The 26,775-nt window shown below is 40.9% G+C and overlaps 1 long non-coding RNA gene across 1 annotated transcript in view; it reads right to left on the minus strand.

Annotated features, from left to right (window-relative positions):
* LOC129181740 (uncharacterized) overlaps positions 1–26,775 on the minus strand; it is a 38,866-nt gene that overhangs the window by 4,588 nt on the left and 7,503 nt on the right. Inside the window, exon 2 of the long non-coding RNA XR_008570489.1 lies at positions 759–935. This is a non-coding gene — a long non-coding RNA (uncharacterized LOC129181740). The remainder of the gene's footprint in view (positions 1–758; positions 936–26,775) is intronic.

Genomic DNA, 26,775 nt, shown 5'->3' on the forward strand with positions numbered 1-26,775 from the left:
ATCACCACAACAGGTAGGTTTTGAGTCTTCTCTGTAAATTTACGGTTTACATGCTCCATCTTATTGATGACTAGAACAAGTGGTATCCTTAATCCATATGGATATGTTTTTCGGAGCTTTAACTGCTACATAAAACAATTTAAAACAACTCTCGGTCGTACTTGAGTTTTATATTATTTGCAGCATTTTTGGTGTCTTTAAAATTTCATTCTGGGGATTCATGAGCCGGTCCTTTTGTGAGGCGGCCTTACTCATTTCTCCAGCAAGTTTGAATATGTCTGGGTGATGACACAGTCAGCATACATACAGTATTTGGCCACAACATTAGATACACATTCACAAATGAGATGCAATACAAAAGCTGTATGAAGAATTATGTCATTACGAAGACGATAATGCAATTGATACGACACTATACTGTCTACTTAAAAAAATGAGGCATAAATATAATTTCTTGGCTGTGACGCCAGCATAGAAAAGTCCAGAAACATCCTTTCAGCGAGGGTCACATGCTGTCCTTCAGGAGATAAGACATGTTCTACCCACGTCGGCTTATCAGAGGCTCCATGGCCCAAATGACTTGTCTTATCACTAAATTGATAGCGAATAGACACTGACAAGGATGACCGTGACACCATCTACATCACTATTTGGTCACATCCTGTCAATTTCGGACTGTCTGTGAAACAAATTTCTGAGTGTTCTTGCATGCATTCATATTGGATGTTAGTGAAGTGTTGGATTGTGTTGTGATCCACCTTGTGGCTCTGCAATTCCAACCGTGACGTGGATGCCTGTGTCATCAAGGTCCTGCTGCAGAGACAGATCACTGTAGAGCTGCTGGTTTTCCAACTCCAACGTTACCACCTGTGTGTCCTCAGAACTAGGATGTCCCCTGCCATCTTGTCCATGGCTGAGGGATAGTTTTGCGCCTCCTGCCGGAAAATAAGTTGTCAATTAATAATATGATCTGTACGCAATGCAACTATTGCGTTTGAGTAGAATTAAGATACAGAGTTGTGGCTGTGGTAACATTTGTGATCTTAGAATATCCTCAATGAATTACAAAAATATAAAGTGACTAATAGATGAACAAAACTGAGAAATCTAATTTATTTTACAGTACCCCACCATCACCACTAGATGTCTCTATAACCCCACCCCATAACAGAGACCTCTACTACTACTACTGAGATGCATTTTGCTAATAAAAATGACAAAAACAAATGCTGTGTTTTACTGAAACTCCGTGTATGTTAAGACCTCATTTTACAGCAATTCTATGCTGCCAACGTTGTGGTAACAGATTAGGAGTGGTACTTTTCTGTGCATAAAGTAAGGTCCACAAGGGAATGCTGGATGAATTTGGTGTGGAAGAACTTTGAATACCCTGACTTCAACCCCAACACATTTTAGATGAGCTGGAATGGAGCTTGTGAGTCCGAAAACCCTCTCCTAGCTGCAACATCAGTGCCCTCGGACAAATGCTTTTTCGGAATGAATCTCCACACACTCCAACATCTTGTAGGTCTTCTTACATTGGACTACATCTTACTTACATCTCTGTATGTATTGCTTTTGTCACAAGGCATAGCGTCTCAATGAATAATTGAATTCTCTTGGTTTCAGGCTGGCATATAACAAAAGGGAGAGAGGAACGAGACATAACTGAAAGCCAAAACAGAACATGTTGCTGCTCATGCATGTAATGGATTCTCTAAAGGTCTGCACCACAAATGTATTCACTTCTCCAGTGTCTCACATTCAACTGACTGACTGACTCAGTAGTCTGAGTCAGTAGACTCAGTGTTATGACTGTAGGGGATATCCAATATGGAGCTGCACGGACAGTTCTGTTTTTACAGAGATAATAATGTTTAGAGCAGTATTAATTTAACAATATGTTTCTAATTGTGCTTGTAGTATAATGTATCTCCTTTTCGCATACTGAAAATCAACCGAAGTCGGTCTCCAAAAACACAGCCTCGTTATCAAGACATGTTCCTGTGTCAGGCAAGAACAACGTGCCCATTGTCCTCTTCTCTGCCGCATGTGTTGCTATCAAGCTGAACAGTCAGTGCTGAATGGTGAGGGCGACTCCCGGGCCAGATTTGTGTATTGGGTAGGGGGGGTTAGGCGACAATTATGGGATACCAATCTTGAATGGTGTGGTTGTGACTCCCGTGGGACAGGCTGGGTGAAATTGAGCATCTAATTGAAAGGGTAATGCATGAGGTGACAACCATGATTGGACAGGAGATGGGGATTCTGCTGGAGGTGGGGGCCTACAGACATGATGGGTAAAGACGGCACCCAAACACAAAGCAGGTAAGTCCCTTATCTTAAATGAAAAGAGCGTCTATCTGCTGCCTATTTGAAGACATTAGAGGTGTGTCATTGTCAGGCAACCTGTCACTATGAGAAGCAATTTACTAAATGCTAACATGTTAACATATTTAACTGTATTTCCATATACTTTACTTACTAGTAGTACACATACTGCAACAAATATCACGGTAACAAAGATACATAAACTATTCAGATTCACTCATTTTGCACAATTTTTAAAGTGTTTTTCCTTTGACATTATGAAAGAAAAGCCAGGATATGCACAACTAAAACCATCACACCCTCAAGTTTCACAGCCTGAGTGCAGTCAGTGTAAAAACTACACTAGAAGCCATTTTTCCAGCTCCCTTCATTTGCTTCAGCATAACTCAACTCTCCCATGTGGTTTGTGCACAAAGAAAACATCCACACGGGCAGTCAGCTTAGTTCGGAGCTTGTCGATCTCTGCTGCGTGGACCTCAAAGTCATTCAAAGAGGGGCTACGTTAGGAGCACGTTTAACAAACATTATTTGTGTAATGAATACATAAATATCAGTGTTTCATATATCAATGCATTAAAAACTCAACGTTTGTGTGGACGGTGTACTCGATAGGTGCGCTTTATGCTCGGTTTGGGGTTTGCGCCGCTGGGATGTGCTTTGTAATCTTGCAAGATGTGGGCCAAAGCATTATGGGGCGGAAGCCCGTGTTCGACCTTAAAAAGAGATCTATTTTATAGTAATTTTGCATTGCTTTCTGCATGTAAAACTATTATCATTCTGTCTAAAATGTATTTTTGTCTGGAACACATTAACTCAGGGGTCTCAAACTCGCGGCCCGCGGGCCATTTGCGGCCCGCAGTGTCACATTTTGCGGCCCACGATTTGACAGGAAAGACTACTGTAAATTCAGCCCTCAAGGTCTAAGTCAGTGGTCTCAAACTCATTTGCGGCCCGCCGAGTCACATTTTGCAGCCCGTGACTTGTCTTCAAAGGTTACTGTAATACGGCCTGCAACAAGCCAATGTTACTCGTAGGATGCACACGTAAGCCTACACTGAACTAAGAGTGAGTGAGTCACTAAAAAATGTGCTAAAAAAATTCCACGCATTTTCAATACCTTGTCTTCATTAGGGTCACAGGTAAGCTGGAGCCTATCCCAGCTGAATGCAGCAAAATATAAACTGTGAAATTATTTATTTATTGATTTGATTCCCCCTATTACTGTATCAAGATACAGTATTATTGTTATTGTGAGCCATGTATTGCGTGTCGTATCGTGAGGTACCCCGAGATTCCCAATACCTGATGCGGCCCAGCCTCACTCAGACGCTACCTCCAGCGGTCCCCAGGTAAATTGTGTTTGAGAGCCCTGCATTAACTGGATTTACATTATTTCATATGGGAAAAAATCCTTCAATTGTCGTATGTTTCAGTTTTCGTCTGACCTTTTGGAACAAATTATTGACAAGAACCGAGGTACCACTCTATTTACAAAAAAAACAACAAACTTTTAAATCACCCTGTATATAATATGCACCAACACGCTCACACGGGCACCCAAGCACCTACCTTTAAAACTGCAGAGCCACAAAGAGATTTTGGCTCTTTTGAAGCCTTCATGCCTTGACCACAAGTGTTAACACACGCTACATGATGGTGAACATGAAGCTCTGTCATGTCGTGTTAAACAATGAAGACGCAACCACAACAGCAACCTTAATCGAGTTCTCATCATCCTGCATTATGTTTCACATTGGTTAGAGCCTGAAGCAAAACAATAAAACAGCCATTCATTGTTTTTCACTTCTCTGTTGTATCTGAGTGATAACCCCCAGAAGAACCCACAAGTACACTGATGGGCGACTGACTAATGACTGCAGGGTGATGTTCGGATCAGCACCTGTGACTTCCTCTGAGGATTTAATCCCTGCTCCACTCACATCAGCGGAAGATTGTTGTCAAACCGCAATTGCCGTGTAGCTGGAAGCAAATAGTTATTTAGTTGTCCTGGTGGTGTAATGGCCACCCCTGGTATCTTTCGTGGCATTGGGCACGGGCTCGTTTCCCAGCGAGTGTTGCATCAGGAAGAGCATCCGGCGTTAAAACTAAGCCAAAACCACGCACGCAATTGGTTGGACATGATGAGCTCTGACAGGGAAAGGCCAAAAGTACTTGGAATACATAGAAATGTGCTGTATTTTGCCAAACAATGCAGTCCACAATAAATTGTACATGGAGATACCCAATGTATGTATACTGACTAATTTAATCATCAACAAAATTACAGAAAAGTGGGAAAAGAATGCAATGAACGCAATGAAAGCAAACCTCATTTTTCTTGAAGTAAACAAAACCCTTATGAGCCTGAAAAGCCTTTGTATACAGTGCAAACACAAATGTCAAACATATTTTCAGTCATGAAAATCTGGAATTTATCCAAAATCTAGAGAGAAATATTCCTCTAAACCAGGGTACTTCAAAGTTTGAGGTGGGCCTTTGTTGGGATTTTGTATATGATTTGCATATTGTTATGTGATAGTGGTGGCGTAAGTCCCCACTGAAGGTCCAGGTACAGCACCGCCAGTCACTGCTTCTTCTTATGTGAGAGCTATCGATATGAAATTATTGTTTTTACATTTAATATTAGTGGTTCTTAATGTATTTTTTCCACATGTTACATAAGCTAAAATCTTTCCATATGTATTCCTTTTTAATCATTATCATTGTTTGTACTGTTAATAAATGGGATTACAGTTTGACACTGGAAGGGGTTACAGTGTTCCCTCCCCCTTATCGCGAGGGATAGGTTCCCAAAATAGCCCGCAAAAATCCGCGACGTAACCTTTATTGGTTTACAATTATACATGTTTAAAGGCTGTAAAACCCCTCACCAAACACTTTATACACTTTTCTCAGACAGGCATTAACATTTTCTCATATTTTAAACACAAAGTTCAAATTTCGTTAGAATTTATATGATCAATTTACTAGGTTGGACACAAGAAATTATGAAATGACTCATGTGTATTGACTCCTCTGACGTTGCCTCGTTCTGGCGCCGTTCGGTTGTAGTGTTTTTGTATCCTTGTTAAAACATATTGCCCCTGCCGTCGTCCTCCTCCTCGTCCTACTCCTTGAACCAAAGATTCATTTTGCCAGCTAGCTTCTTCTTCTTCTTCTTCTTCTATTGTTTATTGGCAGTTAGCAAGCAGCTCACACAGTTAGCTAGTTTTCTTGCTACTATTGACCACAACAGGAAACAGCACGAAGATGATTGATTGACAATGGTCTACAGCCAGTCAGGACGCAGAACACAAAGGGAGGGTTATCCCCTAGCCAATAAGGACTGTTGTGGCTCTGTATTTAGCCGGCTATTGTCTACTGTGCGTTCCTAATATGCTCCTACAGGCACGTAAACACATAGAGGAGGTGGAGCTACACACGTCTCCAACATGACTGCACAAAACCCTCTACTGGTAGCAGTAGTAAATACACTTACAACAGAACACCGGTAGATCTCTCTCATACACCACAAGGACGCAGTACACAGTGCGCGTTCATAGGCTGTTAAAAAACTGCAAAATTCCACTTAAAAAATCCGCAAAACAGCGAATCCGCGAAATGTGAACCGCGATGTGGCGAGGGAACACTGTATTTATAATCTTTTTATGAAAATCAGAACAAACCAGCGGTTAAGCAGCATCCCAGGATGTGTTTGAGCTTAAAGTTTCCACTTTAACAGGTGGCGGTACGTGGATATGACACGTAACTTTAAATTCTGTAAAAAGCTAGAGCTCCTTCAGCACTGAGATGATACGTAGATGTATTTTCAAAGCAATCAAGGATCAATAACAATCCTGCTTTGGTATCTCATTAGCGATGATGTCTATAGACATTCATTGGTGGCCAAATAATGCATGTGGGGACAGGGAGAGAGTCATCATCAATATGAAAGTCTGATCTATGCTTTAAGCATCTCATTGTCAACACACTTGATCTAACAGCTAATGAATCCATGAATTATTTTGACTGAATAGGAAAACCATTCTCACTAGCGACAGCATTCGTGCAAGTGCACAAAATAATACATTCCAATACAACAACTGTGTTAAACATTCTACCTTTACAAACATTTCAGCTCGCAATTGTGTTAATAAATAGCTTGGCAAAAATATTAGAAACTTCCAATATGGTCAGGATAAGGTCAAATTTATAGAAATAAAACACTAGCACTATGAAAGCACTATTATTCATGTAAAGGAGTTTTCATGCTTCTCATATCGCGCAGGTGTATCTAATATAGTGTGTTCCGCCTTTAAATATTTTCGTAGCTGACTGCTTTAATTACTGATCAATAATTCACAGGGTGCTCGCAGCTATGTGCTTTGCAAGAACACATCTAATCTCAAATGAGAGAAGTCCTGTAAAAGACTCGAATATCACATTATCATGTATGAGATTGCCCGACAAATTCACAAAACCCACAGAGTGAAAATTATTCATGTTCACATATTCCCGCTCGTGTTCAGAATGCTTGTAACCCTGTTACATATAATCAGTGGATAGCCGGGAAGCAGCATGTGGGCTGTGTACCTCCACGAAGGAGGGGGTCTCAAGGAGACAGTGTCTAGAGCTTTTGCTAACATCATCAGGATTCAGCACACAGCCTGTAAAATGCAGCAACTGGGCTCTTCATTGGAGTGACAGCTCAGAGGCTGCTGCCACACAGAGCTTCAATTAGCCTGCAAGAACAGGACGGCTCCCATGAGATTTGTGTAGCGGCAGACCACCTCTTTGCACATATTCTACCTATCCTGACCACTTGCTTTCATATCTCTGCTTTCCTCCCTCATGTGGCCCAGATATCACGCTATTTCCTTTTTTTTTTTTTGTTGCACATTTCACCTCAGTGTCCTGCCTGTCCTTCCTTCACACGATAGCAACATCCTCTGGAACTATCAAGTGCCACCATCCACACATGACTAGTCGAGCAGAAATACTTGTAGAGTGCTAATGGACACGAGGGAAGACTGGTGAAAAATGAAAAAAAAAACCAGCATATGGACGACAAAAATTCAGCCTTCTGGGCTATTTTCAACAAATAAGGCATGTAAACAAATCATATTGTATCACAAAGTCAATTCAAGTATGAATGAAGAATTAATTTAACATTATGGTTATTATTATGGCTAAAGTTTGCATCATTGTGAAAAGTGTTGTAGCTAAATAAGGTTAACAAAACATGAAAAACATGTTGTCATCTCAACATATCCTCCATAAAATATTAGAAACACTGTCTAATATAGAATTGTCCCTCCCGGCGACAATGTTAAGTAACATTAGGTACATTTGCACCATCTAATAAGATGAAACTAAAGCATATCATTTTAAAAATACTTTGATTATTATTGTGGTTGTAATTTGCAGTAGTGAGAATGGCACTATGTAATATCTACAGATGCTAATAGTTGGTAATAATAATTTGCTTTGGATTAAAGGTTTACAGAAAATTCAGTCATGCCATTCCATGACCAGATTGTGTCACTATAAAAACTTAGCTTTTCTCTCTATGTACTCATATTCGAGCCCTGTCAGGAAAAATAATTTGAGGTGATGAAAAGAACAGGTGTGTGTGTGTATCAAGGACAATGAGCAGCTCTGACTCAAGGACAGTTAGACTGACAGCGATGCCTCTCATAGGGAGCTAAAACTCAAGGCTTACCAGAGAATCAACATCTGTCACTGTTGGCTATGCTGCCGTGAGCCCGCCAAACAAACACTTTGCGTAACAGGAGGCTTGGCCCTGACTGTCCTGAACTGTGTGGGCGTGAGTGCGTCCAAGCACACAGCACACTCAGTCAAAACAGTCATACGACCTTCACATAAGCACATACTTCATAATGAGCTTCTTCACTTACATTATACCATTTTACCATCCCGTTTACAGATTGCATTTAGTCTATTGCCAGATGCCATCCACAACCAGTTAGCAGTAATTATTATTTCTACCTTTTTATGGAAGAAAGAAATCCTGTAACATTACAAAATTAAAATACTGTATATTCTGCTTCCCTAGCTGCTAAAAAGAGGGGAAAAAAAAACAAAAAGCTAAATGAAATACATGTGTATAAAATTAAGTGTTTCAACTGTTTTGTCAGAAAACTTCATGTCAGTCAACAGCAAATTATTTTTGCATACTTTGAAGGAAAGAACATACGTGGATAGCTGACTATGGCTTAATTTTTGATGTTGACATAACTGTAAATCAACTGTACTTTTGTGTATTTCACACTCAAAATCAAACATGTACTGGCTGTATGGCCTGGCCCAGGGGACATTAAATTAATGTGAATGCAGGCCCCCCGCGCTGGAGTGACGGCACATATCAACGCTGCGTATTACCCTTCGGCTCAACGTGACCTATTCCAAAATGTTACAGCAAACCATTCTGAATGACTAACACAAATGTTGACATTCACAAGTGCCAGCTCACAGGAATGTAAAAAATGCTACTGTTGTTTTTACTCAAGGTAAATCGACACCATGAGTGGGAATTATTGAGACAATATGGTATAGTTCCTGGAAATAAATTTTCAGAAAATGATCCATTATAAATACATTGACAGTGTAATGTAATTAGGAGAAAGCCACTGTTGTGTTTCAGTTACTTAAAAGGAGCCATATATATATTTTTAATGTATTATTAAAATAAGACTTTTCTACCACGTGCTGATTCATAAAAATTGAAGTGTGTAGGGCTGCACTTTGATACATTTTGTGCATTAAAGATGCTAAAAACCAATTCAGTTTAGGTCAGTATATGCTAAGCTATCCGAACAAAACGTCAACACCTTGCTTTAAGTCATAGGTGACATAGATAATTGGTGTAATATCTAACAATATATATCTCAATCATAATTAATTTATATTATTTCTAGACCATGCTGAAGGTCACCAAAAAACAAGCTGCAGGCCGAAAATGGTCCCCCGGCCGCACTTTGGACACTCCTGCTCTGGCACTGTATATATAGTACCCACTGTATGCATTTAGTAAGTAAGCTCAGACAGATGCAGTGACACTAATTTTGCTAAAAAACAGACAAGTTTTGTTATGAATTATCCAACAGCAGTAATAATAGGCCAAAAGAATCACATCCAAACATGTTTGTTCAAAATTAAAAGCATGTTTCATCGCCTCGTGTGTACATCTGAGAAAAGGGCATGAAGATGGATGAGGCGGTGGTTGGTGTGCGATACATCATTACGACTTTGACGGGACTGTCACGGGGATTTACATCAGCAGTCAGACAAGTGATACTATGATGTCCACAACCACACCCCTTCCCGAAAACATACTCTGAGGTCACACACTGCAATGATGTGATTGCAATGCTCAAAGACACTGCCCATCCTCTTGGCCCCTTGTCAGGAGATTAATATCTGGGAAGAACACTTTTAACTCAAAGTCACTGCATGGCCTGCTTCTTTATTCACCCGCTGTGGTGGAAAAACAGTGGAACAGTGGAGTCCCTGGTCAATGGACCAAATGGCAACCACATAAATAGTTTATTGTGTGGATATCATTGAGAAAAATAAATGGTTACAGCCAAACCTGCTGTTCAACCTTGCAAAGCATAATGAATCATGTGCAGAGTTGAATAAATGACATTAGCTCGGGGTCCATCGGGGGGTTAAAGACTTACATTAGCTTCTCATTGATTGATGGCAGTGAAGGCACTGAGCGCTGGGCTTATATTGTCTATCGTGGGTACATTTAATCAGATAGGGTCACAAAATGAAGACGTTAACCCTTCAACCCTTTATTTTTTGTGCAAGACAAGGCTCCTCATAATGGACCGCCGTGCATAAAGGAACAGATTATAGACCATTAGCTGGGGCCAAGCTGATACAAGACAAGCTACACAAAAGCTGACAGTGCCAAACAGCTCTATTGTAAGACAGCAGCAGCACATTTCCATGCAAAGGGGAATAGAAATAGCTTTCTCCACACATTACTTCTCCAGCTGTGCCTTGAAGATACGGGCTTCTGCTGGGCACTTCAAACAGCCCAACCTGCACACCACGCAGGAGCCACATAACTCCCTGTATCCCCACTCGGCTCTTATCAGAGGACAGCAGGAAAGCGAGGTAAACAAGTGAGAAATTAGCAAAAAATAAGCCAATAAGAAGCTTTCCAAATGACTTTGTTGGCTTGTAGATGCCATGGGGTTCCAACAAGAAGCTTATGTCTCTATAGTGAGGCTGCAAAATGCTTCACAACACTGCTGGGAAATGCTTTTAAAATGTTTTCTGTGAGCTTTCAGAGTGACTGGAACTTGCGTCTCTCCTATAAAAACAGTGAGAACCTTGACTTGTGTCGACCCTCCGCAGCTCGGACTGAAACGCCCACAATCATCGCCCTAAAGCCTCCGCCCACCTCGCTGTTACATGCTGCTTTTGTGTGTCAAGGGCAGCTTGCATCGCACTAGTCTTGCCTGAATTCAAGTCAGCGTAAGAGGACATGGCAGCAGAATATTTTTTTAACAAAGGAATTTGCCCTGGACCATCTCTCCCTTGCCTGCATTTACATACATTGTTGTGTGTGTTGTGTAATGCATGCAACATTAATATAGATTTAAATGTATTAAAACGAGTATTAAAACTTGATAATAAACATACAGTATAACACAGGTTAAAAGTAAATAAGCTGGTAAGACTGAATCAAAAGTCTAATTTGGGAGCCATAAACAAACAAACAAACAAAAAAACAAATATATATATATATATATATCATGCTTAGCTTGCCATTGCAAACAACCACAAAAGAACAAATGCAACCCAAAAGTGTTCACATGAGCCACGAGGTGTCACTGTGGCCGCACCCACTGCACCGATCAATCTGACTGCGTATTGGACTTGAGGTACTGAGAGGCTGCTTGTGTGCATGGATGGTTTCACACCCATCGTGTCTATGCGGCACAGCTGAAGTGTGTGTGCGCGCGTGTGTGCGCGTGTGTGTCATAGTTACGTGCGCAAGTCCTCCCATATCTCTGTCTACAATACTCTTCAGACCTAACAGCGCCCGGCGGCTCACAAATTACTGCACAGTGCACCTCTGCTGGAGCAGGACCGCATATATTATTCTGCATCTGAACCTGAGGTCCTGCCAGTAGGGACTGCGACATCCCTGCCAATAAAATATACATAACACGCGGTTGATATTGAAATAACTGTAGCAGACAAAAGGAGAGTTCAGAAATTGCACACAAAAGTGAGTTGCAGCTGAGAACATTTGCAAGGTTATTTCAGCAGCAGTATGGGGCGTTGTTGTAGACAATTACATGCAAATAGATAACCAATATGTTCCTTTTACATTCACACTGAAACCTTTCTGAAAGCAAGCTGAAGGTATGAATTACCTGTCTACTGTTATCAAGCTGGAGTTCGTTCTGACTGATGGAGGAAAAGTAATCAGACTCTTTCGAGGGTAGCCGTTTCACAAAAAAAAAAAAAAAAATCAATAGTATATAAGAGGGCATGATGAATTTGAAATGTGTGCTCAGAGTGGATATTGATCAGCCTCAGTCAAAACCTATGTAGATGTACAATTAATGTGAGGTTGAAAACACACACACACATAGCTCCACCGACAGGAATACGTTTGCAGATGAAATGATGTCACAAATATGTTTTTGTCGGAGCTCCTGCAGCTTTTCTGAACATCACACACAAGCCTGATGCCTAATGGCGAGCATGGCTGGGTGTGGTGGTCTTTTCTGGGAAGGACAAGATGATCCTCTGGTTAGCCTCTAGCAGGAGACATGGATCAGCCCTGCAAGTCCACAGAGATCTTGGATACGTAATACCAGTAACCACCCAGTGTATTATGTTTGGTATTAGTGCTGTCACATTGCTCAACAATAACAGACATATTGTAAAATCCTGATTGCATATGAGAAATTGTAGCCCTATATGAATGCACAATGAAGAGGAAATGTTATGATGCTCATGAAATATGCTTGAAATGCAAACGATCACTTATCGGCTTGTATCACGTAAAATCTAAACTGCCGCTGTCCAGTCTTCCTGTGGTCCATCAACATGAGACGGTGTGCTGGAAGCTATTCTCCAGACTACTATGTAATATTATTAGGAGCGGATATGCTGATATATAGCTGTTGCCCGTAATTATATTTCAGCCACTGAGGCACGTCTCAGCAAAGTTCAATGAAAAAGTGATTTCCAGGCATTGACAAGCAAGATGAAAATAAGTACTTGTTGGGCTACAGCAGGGGTGTTCAAAGTGCAGCCTGAGGGTCATTTGCGGCTCACGGCACATTTTAGAAGTAAAATTAAACAAAAAAAAATAGAGAAAAAAGGCACAATGTAAAGAAAAAATGCTGAAATGTTGATACTAATAACTTAAAGCTCCCCCGCATCCTTTGATTTTTCAGGATGTGGCCCTTGGTAGAAAATGTTCGGACACTCCTGCTCTAAGGTCAATTAAATGATCAAGTTGATTTGATTTTAATTACAGCAATCTATCTATCTATCTATCTATCTATCTATCTATCTATCTAAATAGCTTATATTTCAGTACCTTCACTGAAACATCTACATTTGAATGCACTAAAGCAGGGGTGTCAAACTTGTGCCATGGAGGGCCGAGACATTGCAGGTTTTATTTCCAGCCGGTCACTAAAGCCGGTGATTTTAATAATCAACACCTCCTTCAATTTGAGAGAATGAGCTCATCAGTTAAATCACCTGCTGGATAAACTGGTTGGAGAAAAAACCTGTAGTGTCTTGGCCCTCCATTGACTCGTGCCCTCAAGTCACACAGTTCAAACATTTTCAGTAAAAAAAAAATGCTTCAGGTGGCCCAGAATGTATCACGTCCTACAGGATGCCAGCATATTGTGTGAGACCTCAGTATTCCTCACTCGACTTCAGCGTAACGAGAATCAAAAACATTAAGTGAGCATATTTTTTAAAAATATTCACCAGAAGTTACTGTGTGGACTTGCATTAAAAGCAGTAAGACTTTTTGTTGTGCCAGTCTTCTGTTGGTTTTTCTTTTTGCAATTGTGGCAGAAGGTGATCTGTTATGATCATCACCTTAGCATTGAGTTCAGTGGTTATTTTTACACCAGTATGACTGTATGACTGTTCAGGGGCCGCACGGTGGCCTCGTGGTTAGCATGTTGGCCACACAGTCAGGAGATCGGGAAGATCTGGGTTTGAATCTGTGAATACTGTGCATGTTAGGTTAATTGGCGACTGTAAATTGTCCATAGGTATGAATGTGAGAGTGAACGGTTGTTTGTCTATATGTGCCCTGTGATTGGCGACCAGTCCAGAGTGTACCCCGCCTCTCGCCTGAAATCAACTGGGATAGGCTCCAGCATACCCGCGGATAAGTGGCATAGAAGATGGATGGACGACTGTTAAGAATGTTAAAATGTGACTTTAAAACAGCTAGTGCATGATGATGACAATTTGTCCCAGAAACAGATTATTTCTATTTTCATTGTACTGATTCTATTTTATTCAACAATCTAAGTTTGACCAACAGGTACGAATTAAAAAAACAATTTTAAATGTACATTTTTTTTTAAACATTTTTTATTTTTTAAATGTATTATACTGATCATACTCCCACACGGGGAATTAATTTACACTCTGCTGTAGATATTGTGTTGCGCGGCACACAGAACCAGGCCACACACATGCAGGCATGCAAGGAGAAATGTCAGAGAAATTAAACAAATTGACAAAACATAATCTGAAAGTGCTGAGCTCAGGCAGAGAGATGTTGCTGCATCCGCCATATCCACCACAGACCCTCATTCGTACATTTGCTCTGTGGTTTCATTAAATTGGTCTAGCCTGAGTATGTTTGTGGAAGAGATAAAAAAAAAAAGAGTTATTGGAGAAATGCAAGCTGTTAAGCTATGGACAGTCACACACTGTTATCTTCTTAATATTTGCTCCTTAGTCTGGGGCACCTGCCCACTGACACATGAATCAAATGCTGACATTCAGTCAGAACCAGATTGAGTGCCCAGTTTTCAATCAGCGGTTCTAGCTAGGTTCTGTACATTTCAAGGCTGTGACACGCTCAGAATGATTGAAACTGCTTAAAGCTACTGTGAGTGCCGTCAAACCATCCAGAAAGTAGTTGCAGTGAACCCCCATTGGTGCTGTCCATGGTGCTGAGAAGAACAAAAGCATCAAAGCGGAGCTGCCCTTCTGAGTCCACTCACTCAGTATGGGGTGGGGCTGCACTGTGAAGAGGGAGGTGCTATATGTACTTGATTCAATTAAGCAGGCTGTAAGGCCTCCCTTGGGAGTAGCCTGCAAAAAAGGCGGCTGCAAGCCTGTCTAACAAAGACGTTCGACCCGCCTGCACCTTCTGAATCCGCCTCATTAGTCCATCGAGTAAGCGTTAAAACATCTCAAACGCTGTCCCTTACATGTAGGAATATCAACAGGAGCATTTCTTCTTTTCACTGTCTGCCAAGCAACATTCAAAACAATGCTTCTTGTGGATTTTTATCCACTTGTACAACGGAGTCTTACTTATTTGGTGAATGCAGACAGTTTCTTATATTAGAGCTCTCTTAAATCTATTTGAATCACTGCAGAACAATTGAAAAACAAACCCAAATGAGAAAATACAGTAGATGCAAAAAGTCTACATTTCAAAGTCTACAAGTCAAAGTCTACATTTTAGCTTGATCATCAGGCTAGCATTACAACCGCGCTGCCGTCTGCTGTGGCGCCGCCTCCATCTTCCTTTAAAACGGTTAGCTTGGTCATTCCAGCTAGCTGTCAGAGAAGACGTTCCTCCAAGCCGCCTTCACATAATCCACTGCTTGCCTTTGTAATTCCAGTAACGAGTTACAATCATATATTAACTTGAGTTCACCTTAGTGCAAGTTTTGAGGCTGGATTGTAACACGTTGACTGTCTAACCTCGTGCTGCTGTAGCCACACACATGGGGATCCGCCATCTTGCACTGACGTCACATGGTTACGTCGTACATGTATGCTGTACTGTATATACAGTATGTACATTTTATGCATTACCATCACGTATTTATTAATTATTACTAATTTAGGGTGAATGAGATGTGTTGTCTGTGCAAAAAGGCCTACTCTCTGAGAAAAATAATTTAAGAAAATAAAAGAGAATGTTTTTGAGCAAATATATATGCGGGGAATGTGCGGGATCCACTGTAAACCCACAGCAATATCTGTCTGTGTGAGTTGTGTGAGCGTTAATAGAAAATGTATCTTTTGGCAAACATCAGTCACATCCGCTATTTCACTCGCTTTAAGCTCGGCATTTAGCCTTTGCAAATGTCAGCCCAACAGATCCTCTCTCAAAACATTCCTTGCATGTGTAACACAGCAGATGTATGCATTTGCATGTTGTCAGAGATGCTTAGGAGCAGAAATAATACAATAAACATCTGCTTGGCTGGATGCGGCGCCATCTCTGCCAATATGTGTTTGTGCAATTATTGTCAAGATTGGAAACACACAAAAAATATACAATTTATGAAACAGAATTTTTTTTAAATTGATAGTGTTTTCTACTATAAGAAACTTACAAAGCAACACAGTCAATAATGTGAGCATAAACCTTCTCTTGTGCACTCACACTGACCTGCTGTGCTATGGGAGCACTCAGCTATTTTAGCAATCATTGCTATCATAGGAGCCACACATAATTACACAGCCTCCACCCACCTTTCCCGGCACAGCCCAGCCTGCCTCACTAGAGCTGTGTCGCTGCAGTGCAGCAATAACACTTGTCTAAATGATTGCATGGCACTTTGCAGCACGCCTGACAGTCCCCATTTATTCTTCCACCCAACTGGAAAGAGAAAACACAAATTAATCTGGCACTTTAGGCCCCCAACCCCACGCCTGTGAATAATGTATTACTGCCCCCTCAAACCACAACCCCCCCCTTCTCCGAAATCAGCACCATTATTCAAGATGTTTTTTATGGCTCCCAAGATTAGGGAGTGTTTTTAATCTGCTATCAAGTCATCATACTTTATTATGAACTGGTCACTTTATCGTGTATACGTGCACAATACAACCTATATTATCCAAAGTTGACTTTCCCAAGATGATGAGACACAGTATTTGTGATTGACACTGTCAGAGAATAGGTTTGTTATTGTGGTTGAACTGATGCACTACAGTTCTACACCACTGCAAACTCCAACTAAAATAATAAAACATATTGTGGAATTAATACCTCTCCGGCAGTTATTAAAAAAATATGCTGACCTCATTTGATTGTGAGTCTCATTTGAATGGTCCACGGTCAGGGAAGGCTCTCATGAGTCATCTCAATTTGAAATGTATTGACTGTATTGTAATTGTAGTCTAGTATCTAGTCATTTCAAAACCTTGTCTATGATCAGTATTCCTTGTATATCAGTGCTAGGTAACATTTGTTTGTGAACCTCATCCTTTTAATCTGCATGGTAGTTTGTGGTCTGGACATGAGAACAGCAGCAACTCTGACAATTATCACTTGTGCACCCAAAGCCCAGTAACACCTCTCCCCTCCCCAAAGGAGAGCACAGACTTCAGGCTTGACACTCTCTTGTGTGCCATTATATTTATGTAAATTAGACACAAATCGGGGGGAAATCTGGGGGCATCCTTTCCTGTTAGTGCTAATTAGCGATGAATGCTATATTGTATACATTATGCATGAAGTCTCTCCCTGTGCAGCTATACATTGTGACCTTGAGCACAAGGGCCCGGTCTTGTGAGTCCAATAAAACCATCTTGCCGTTTCATCACAAGCCATAAAAGAAGAAAAAAGAGGATAAACAGAGTAGGAAGATATGTGGCAAAAAGAATCAAGATTGCCTATGAGAGCCACTAAATTGTATTGTTTGTGATCCCATAAAAGAAGGGCGTATTAGGACATTAATGTGGAGAAGCAGCTATTAAACCTCAATTTTAGTGGCCTCTAGAGTGGGAGACTTTTTTTTTTTAAGTGAGCAAGGAAATAAGGCTGGTGTGTTAGCTGCGGCCATGTTAATGGTCATTTAGTAAGATTTTACACTACTCTATTTAGTAAAGCTTCTATAACACTGGTTCTTGAGGATGCATAGAAAAATATGTGTGGGTTTACAAGGGAAAATCAACAATCTGCATGTACTATAAATGGCTGTAAATGAATGTTGTCATAGCAGCACATCTCTGTCCTAATTAGTGAGTTAATTAAGTCCTATACCACGCACACATTGAACTGAAGTGTTAAAGCATGATAAGTACAATTAACTACAAGTGTGATTGTCAAGTATCCATTTCTTTAAATCTAGCTGCAGAATAGCCTCCTCAAGTGCCACTGTTCGATATGTGAATGCTTCACAGTATTATTTTTTGTTACAAATTTAAAGTTTTTAATGGTACGAGTTTGAACCTGGAGCTGATCATTTCCGTTCTTTCTTATAGGAAAATTGCTTCGAAATCTGAAAAATTCGGAGGTCGACCTGCGTTTTAAAAGGATTATGTTGGATCTTTGACATGTTCTGAGTAACCAAGTTAATTTCCAATAAAGAAATCAGCAGCTCAGGACAGAAGCAGAAAAGAGTGGTTCCACCCAGGTTGCAAACACAAGACAAGACTACGCACAGTTTACGCACTTGGCATGCAATTCGTAACCGAAAACGCCACACAACAGCAGGCATCACCCCAGCTTCATTAATTCCTCTTCCTTTGCAAGGGACCTACAAGATGTTGAACTCCAGAGAAGAAGCTCTCACTGCAGAAAAGTAAGGTAAGTCTAGCATAGGGGCAGCAACCCACGGCTCCAGAGCCGCATGCGGCTCTTAAGCCTCCTAGTTGCCAAGCACTTTGATTTTTTAAACAACGAAGTAGGGGAAATGTGCATTTTCGAAAAGAACGTGAAATATCAGACCCACCACAAGTCTGTGAATGCATCTAGACTGCGTTCTGACTGCTGATTGGATGAGCAAGGGTAGGGGGTAAGCTAGTGTATGCAGTGAGTCTTATTGAGAGAAAAAAGGTCTGAAGCAAGTTACTGCGCAGTAAAATAAAACTATGTAATTAACGAGAGCTTGGCAATATATTTTATAGTGAGAAGGACACTGTAGCTACGTGCTCGGAGCCCGTGACACGCTAATCGCCTTGGTGGTGACTCCGGGAGAGGCAGGTAGTGTGCTGTGGGAGCTGACTGTGTACTGACTGCTGTGAGGCGGGGTGGACCTCTCGGCAGCAACTGTAGAACAATACATGCTTTCACTTTTAAGTCTCCAAATACCAGAAAAGTCTCCCAACGACACCTACTTTAGTCACTAGTCGCTTTTGAGAAAATAAATTAAAATTATTTCAGAGTCGGCCTATACATGCACGCTGTTCTTCTGTACGTCAAATTTTGTTGTTGTAACAGGTGACATTTAACAAAAGATTACAACTTTTACGAGTTTATAAGCTGCGTGATATTTTGTGGCTCCAGACTATTTTTTTTGCGAGGAGGATGCTCTTTTGATGGTAAAGGTTGCAGACACCTGGTCTAGTAAGTAAAAAAAGCATGCAGAAATAGCAGGAAGAAGGCATAATCTCCAAAAAAGAAGGCACGGACAGTGTGGGAGAGGGAATTGCTGACTTGAAGACATCGCTATGGCTTCACTGATTAGTTATTAAAAGAAATTCCCAAAGAAGAACCAAGAGGCTACAGAAATGTGCAACTTGCTCCAAGAGGTGGTGGAAAAGTTGACCCATTCAAGTGAATGAGACACGCTTTGATACACACTACCTGCATTGTTTGCACATAGGTTGGGGTGCGCTAGCGGTGCATTCACGTTACGTTAACGACTACTTCATGGAAATTATGCGTGCCACTAATTTAGAAAATTTAAAAAATATCTTTGCGCACTAGCATGCAGGCCCGCACAGTTTACACATACTTCACACCTGTTTATGACCAACTTACTCATCGACACGTCATTGGCACGCAAAATTGCGTACCACTGCTGGGACAAAATGCGTGCAAGTGTAAACTAGGCTTAAGGCTTGAACAAATTATGTTAAGTAAAATCTGTGCATGCAGCTCACATAATTTTTTGTTTAACAGGAGAGCCTGGCTGAGAATGAGAGCTATGTGCAGATCAACAGTTGGCGCAAGGAGCATGGTCCCAGCAGGCAGTGCTGTTGTGGCCTAGATGGGGTGAGAGCATGCACAGCACCTGGCTGGTGTCCTAGGGGGAGGCTGGCAGATGGCACTGACGCTGGGGTGTACGTCCTCATAAAAAGCAGCCACAAATAATCAAAAAATAAGAATCAAAAAGGGCAGGGGATACAGGTGAAGAAGAGGAGGTTTAGTGCCAAGGGGATGGCATAGAAGGCCACAATGTGTGTCAAGCAAACAGATGTTTAGCACATTATGGAACACAAATTGCATTTAAAACAGAAAAAAAATGGTAAATGGTCACAACAGTAACATCAGTATGCTCCACCAGACAGACACAGATAGTGCTGAGAATGCTATACGGAAGCCACCTGATGTGTGCTTATCCACAGAGATGTTTCAGCTTGAAATGCCACTGAGCGCACACAAAAGGTCACGGGTGACACTGGATTCAGAGCTTCTCATTGATTCCCAATCCAGCATCATTATGCCTAGCAATTACAGATGGCACTGAAATGCTAATTTTTCACTGTGACTAGACTTGTAATAGGGTGCCAATACATGTATAATTCAACCTAAGGTCAGAGACTCCTCTGTGAGTTGTAGAACACAAGGGTACCTTTCCACTTCCAAATAGACATATTTGGCAAATTGTTATTAATATAATCTTTTATAGCAGGAGTAACCATATTTAACAAACTTAAACTTGAAACAAAATGGATATTACATGCATTAATGTAAAGGTTTAAGTGATTTAGCCCAGCCAATCATAAAGAAAGGTAATTCTAAAATGGAAAAAGTTATAAACAAATAGAATTAAATGTACAGGTATTTTATTATTATAAAACACAATAATGATATTTTTGAAAAAGACAAAAAGGTCAAGTAATGTACTAATAATTTTCTAGATAAAATGTACTATTTGGGGCGTTGCACTACTAAATAATACGTGAATGAGTTCTTGTAACAAATTCCAAGAGTCTTACAGTTCATGAAATACTGATGTTAACCAACATAATTGTGTCATAATCCAGCATAATAACCTTATTTCCATTTAGGATGAGTTTGATTTGTTTTTCTACAGCCGCATCTGTCAGATGACAACATTCACTGCAGTATACATTCTATATGTTTGTGATCGTGCAATAAAATAATCATCATTATACGCACCATGATCTACTCAGTCATCATTTTCTTGCATGTCTTAAAATTTGACTCTATATGGAGAAGATGATTATGCAAAGTGGACTGTTGCCTGCCTGAGCACAGATGGAGGCCGAGCAGGATGTACCAACCTGTGTGCTTTTGCCCACATACGCGCGCACACGCATGCGTACGCATGTACATGACTAATACTCTCATATGCATGGATGCGTATGTAAACACTGCATACATTCAAATCCACACAGTGGAGGTGACCAGCCAAGTGCAAAGCTCCTTCTGCAGCACAGGAAGTGAGACGTTGATAGACAGATTGGTCTTTTAAGAAGGTGTCACATTCCAGTCAGGAGTCATAACCTGCCATACTCTGTAATCAAAACCTTTTATTTCCTGTTTTAAAATGGCAATGCAACAGCACCCAGACATGTCGATCAAAGGCTGACTTCAGTTCACAGAGACATGCACGGCCACGCAAGATAATTAGTGCACCGGGGCGATCGATACCGCATGCATGGGAGGAGGGGGTTGAACACGCAGGAAAAGCAATCTAAGGAAGAGTGGGAAGAGAAGTGCAAAGCAAAGCAAAATTTAAACAGGCAGCAGTCCAATATTAGTGATTCAATTCACTATACAATACAATCTAAAGCGCAGGACCACTGCACTATAAAATGTGGACGCAGGACGCCAGGCTTATTCAATTCACATCAACAATATTCATAATACAATTCATGAATGAACAGTGAGGGATACAACCTATCGATTCACAGCAAAAGCTACTGAGTGAGTGGACAGGCATGCGATAAAAACGCGGGAGACAAATGGCAAGGTGTAAAGGCTGGAAGATGGATAGATGAATGCAGGGGATTGATTCGCAGAGGAAGAGTGGAGCTCCCCGAGGGCGAGCAGGGCCTTTTTAGCACCATGTAACGAAAGAGTGATGATAGCTGCCCTGAACACGAGAGACAGACGTGCGGATGCAAAGAAGAGATGTGTGTGTATTTGTATGCGTGTGTGTGTGACCACGGCGCGCTGTGCTGTGACAGACGGTGAGTGCTAGCAATAAGCAGAGCTCTATGAGAGAGGAGAGGAAGACATACTGGCTCTCCATAGCCCAGCTCCCTGCCATGATACTGGGAGGACAGCCATGCCCGGCCCACCCTTGGTCGGTCACAGCCAAAATGAGAAAAACAGGTATTTTGAGTCCATTTGGATGTAGCTATGGATACAAAATCTATCCTCTTTTTGTTGTTCCGGGGGAAACCCCATTAGAATGAGCCAGAAAGATCCAAATAAGCACAGACATGTCAGTCTACAGCAATCTGGAGTTGTAGATCTGGGGTTAAAGGCAAATTAAATCAACAGGAATTAAACATGAATAGTAATCAAGAGTGCAGACATCTGACAAGGCTGAACAATTTTAATTTGGATCAGCGCCAAATTGGAGACTATCATGGATACCAATCACCTGTACAGTAGACGCCCCTACAACGTAAATAATCCGTTGCGAGAACCTTTATCTTATATGGTTTTTATGTTATACGAAGCGTAAAATACATGTAAATAGCCTAATCCGTTCCAAGATCTTCCTAAACTCACCCCTTTGGCCCTTCAAAATATTAAAAGTCCACCAAATATGGTGGGAAAATATAAGAAAATGTTAGCATAAACATAGTAAAGTAACATTCCATTATAAAATAAGGTAATAAATAAGATTACTGTAAATGAATAAAACTGAAAAACAAAAACAATCCTACCGTTCACGAGATTTGTTGATCAGGAGCGCAAGTGGAGGCAGGAAGGAGGAGGAGGACTAGCCTGAGTCGAAACGCGGCTCAAAGAGTCTAAGAGTCAGCTGGTCTCGCAGACAAACGCACACGCACTACACGATAATGCTGTGCGCAAAATTTTAATTTGTAACTTAACTTAATTGTTTAAGTTAGTTTAAGGGCAACTACGAAGAGGAAGGAGGTTGAAGGGAGAAGCCTGTCTCTCACACAAACTCACGTACCTGCTGTATAAGTCAGCCAATGAGATGAGAGCGTAGGCGGTGCCCCGATAATCAGCCAATGAGATGAGAGCGGAGGCGGTGCCACGAAAACCAGCCAATGAGAGCGTGATGCGTCAGAAGGCGTCACCAAGTGTTAGTCTGAACTTGCACCGACTTGAGACATTAATAAAGTTGATTGAAAAAAAAAAACTTGCACCGACTTGACGCTTTACGTTATATGTAACACAATGCAAAAACTTTACATAAATTCTTTACATTCAGTGGAATTTACGTAAAAGGAGGTTTACGTTATGCGACGTACTACTGTATACTGTATGCCTGAATTGTGTCTTTAGGATTGATACATTATTGACTGCAAAATAATGTAGAAATGTAGAAAAATGCCATGCAAAGGTTAACAAAAGGGAAAAATACTCCTGGATGTCACCAAAATGCAATGGTTTCTTCCCTGGTATACAGTCCCTAAAAACACAGCTGGCAATAGTAATACTAATAAATTATCCCAACATAAGATTGGTGACTGAAACACAATTTTGTGGAAATGAATGAATTAAATTGCTTCACAAGCTCAAAAGGAATTGAATACTGAAAACATGAAATGTGTGTCAGCAACCGCCATCCATGCAACAGATTGGGGTTGTGACACTCTGACACTGAGCTGAAAATCCATTTGAAAGAAAATACGACACTATTTGTGCTACTCGCACCTTCACAACAGCTTAGTTATTATTAGAAGACAGGTAGGAGAAGGAGAGAGGAGCTAGCGGGAGATCAGGGGCTGCTCCATCTGCGTCCACACAGCTTGGGTGCCAGTGTATCCATCCATCCATTGTCTATGCCGCTTATCCTCACTAGGGTCGCGGGTATGCTGGAGCCTATCCTAGCTGACTTCGGGCGAGAGGAGGGGTACACCCTGGACTGGTCAGGTGCCTAGTAATCTAGTAACCTAGTCTAAAAAACAACCACCTACCTATTCTGTTCTATTGTATTCTACGTACAGTATGCCTGTATAATCGTAATCTTTTTTTGTTTTTATACTCGTACAATCTAATGTTGGTCCATAAATGCAAGACTTCCTCAAAAGTTATACAGCGCATGCAGCGGAAGAATGCAGTATGTGCCTCACGCACAGATACAGAGGAAGGAGAACATCGCTAATAGTACTTTTTGCACTTTATTATGTCACCCAAGCTTAAGGCAGGCTCATCTGGCTTCTCATCTGGCGGCAGTGCATATTTTTAAAGACTTACTAGTTATAGTCATTAATTTGGTCCATTGCTTTTACCTTTTGGTTGTACAATCTATTATTAGGTGTGTTGTGTAGTTTTACGTTTCATTGGCTGCTGTACAGCACTTTGGGCAGTTAACTGTTGGAAATGTGTTATATAAATAAGTCCACAGCCCTCTCCGCTGTGATTGGTCACACTTCCAAGCACTCCCGAGGACTTCCGGGACAGCTGCCGAACCCCTTTTGTCCGATTACTTACACAAAATAAACACAGTTAGGACAGTGATAAATTGTTACTTAAGGCTTGCTCTTCTGACTCTTCAACACGACCAAGTCAGGTTGGAAAGGCGTCGGACTTCAGCAACAGTGTGGCGGATAGTCCAGGTTCGTATTGGCCCATGTTCGCAAAACAGTCCCATGTGAAGTGCCGTTGACAGATGAGCATATTTTTGTCTTGCCGGCCGGAATCAGCAACTCCAACCACTTTTGCCTGATGCTTGCCTCTCCGAACAAATATTTTCTGGCAGCCATTGCTTGATGTGCTAACACCGTGAACAGAACAAGGCAGAGCGGGAGTGCTGGATATGCCCATATAAGGAAGTCCGGGTTGCGTTGACATCAGTGGAACTCTGTGCTCAAAAAAAATTCTGTAAAACACAGCGTGCAGAGCCATCCAAAACTGCTTTCAGGGCTCAATTCCAAATGCGCAAACCTCGTTACCTCATTACGTCATTACGCGTTGGCATCGTAGCAACATTTATAGGTCAGAAAAGAAGAAAAGCATAATAAGTCCCCCTTAATATGTTGAATATACGCTATTAGATAAATAATTTGGTTATGTAAAATTTAAAGTTTTAAACCAATTTAGAGAATGGCAGATAATTGTCCTAATTGTGAGTGTTTTTATGACGATGCAATTGAATAACGTTGTACAACTTACCATGAGAAAAACACTGAGGTATACCTGGAGGGTTATTTCAAGTACAGCGATAAGAAGAATGATTAGCAGTGTTGTAAATACAGATCAGGTTTTTTTCTGTTGGATGAAGCCCCACCCAGAAGGAGTCGCACGGGTTCAGTGGATGGCGAGCCACCCTACGACACCAGCAACTCAGAGCAACTTTTCCACTGATTGAAATGAGTCACCTTCTTCCATGCGGTAGGACTGTGTCAGCCCTAAGACAGCTCAGCTCAGCTCAGCCACTAATATACAGTAGAGTGCATTATGAGACTTGGATAAATCAGACTTACATCTGATTTAGACTGACTCTTGACTCTGAACAGACGTTTGGACAATTTATTTTATTTTATTTCTTTTAAAAGGGGCCCAGTATATTATTTTCTATAACTAAAATGTTCGATTATTAAGCTGCAAATAAGTTAACTAAACTTTGCCGTTAACTACACTCAGTCCTTGTACGTCTATGGTTATTCCGCTAGCTCCTTCCGAACCTAAGATCTTGCAGACCCACAAGTGGGTTACATTAAGGTTTAAGGTGAAGCTGCTGGTGGAGATGATAAAGCAGCAAGTGAGTTTCCTGATGTGTTGGCTGAGATTATAAAAGGGATAAAGGTAAGGAATTGTTCTCTTTTTTTTTTATTAGTGCTTCAGTTAATTCTTGCATTTAGTGTTTTTATTCCTGTATTGTATGCCCCTCATGTGTTCTGTTTAAAGTGTGAGTGATAAGTATTAATTTAGATATAAATTCCAACTTATACTACAATTCAACTTACAATGTGTAGGAATGAAATTTGTTCAAAGCTCAAGGACCAACCGGTCATGAGATCCAATGCAAGAGCAGAATGAACAATTATTTTTTTCTGAAGATAATAAAGCAACATTTTTAGTGACATTGCCAAAGTGGTGTTTATTTAACCTTTTTATTGCTGTGGTAGGGGTACATTGTCGAGCTAAATGCGAAATAAGGTCATCAAAATAGAAGAATGACAATGGAGGGATTATCCCAGAAAAAGATGAAAAATTTAAATTTTTTGACTATTATTAAAAAATTAAGAAAAATGTCAAACAGTACTTTATCTTGGAATGCTAACAAGTGAGGAAAAAATAACAGAGGTTAACTTTTACCAGGTTCTACCCCAAAATTGCATGAATCCAAATTTGGCCTCATCTCCACTCGGCCCCAAAGTTTGTGAAAAATGGTTGAGTGCTTTTGTGTAAACCAACAACTGGCACTAAAAACATAACCTTATGTGAGTAAGCTTTTATTATGATTTTGGTACAGTTCTCATGAGATTATGCAGGTCTAATGCTGTGTCTGGTGAGCGTACTGTATATCCATTATCACTCAAGGACATCATGACTAAATCATGAGTCTGTATCCAGACATCTGACCAGACCAGCAATGATGGCACACAATCATATATTCACATCTATAATTAGTGTTTTAGCCTGTTCTGTACAAAACAGATGTCCATTGTCTCCCTTAATTGATGTCAGAACCCTGAGGGGGCATCGGTCCATTGCACCATGTGCTGCTGTGCATTTGTCCAAAAAGAACCTCGCCCACCAGCTGCACAACACAGCCAGAGCATATTGATTATGCTGCTCGTGGAAGCAGAATAAAAACGAGGGGGGCATTTTTTTCTTGTCTGACTCATCTGACAGGTAGTTGGGGGCTGCATGGGTCGGAAAGGATTTTTCCTCATTAGAAATCAGAAGCACTTAAAAGCAAGCTGATTTACTGAGTATGGGTGGGAAAGGCAGAGTCAAAAATCTCTGCTGAGCAGGTTAAGTTATGCAGCATCACATGCTATCTGATGGTACCTTGTGGGCAGTCCATTAATGGATGCAAAGCTATTTTTTTTTTATATTAAATGATCACTTAGCTTTACTGA

Source organism: Dunckerocampus dactyliophorus, chromosome 5, assembly GCF_027744805.1.
Source record: "Dunckerocampus dactyliophorus isolate RoL2022-P2 chromosome 5, RoL_Ddac_1.1, whole genome shotgun sequence".
NCBI lineage: Eukaryota > Metazoa > Chordata > Actinopteri > Syngnathiformes > Syngnathidae > Dunckerocampus > Dunckerocampus dactyliophorus.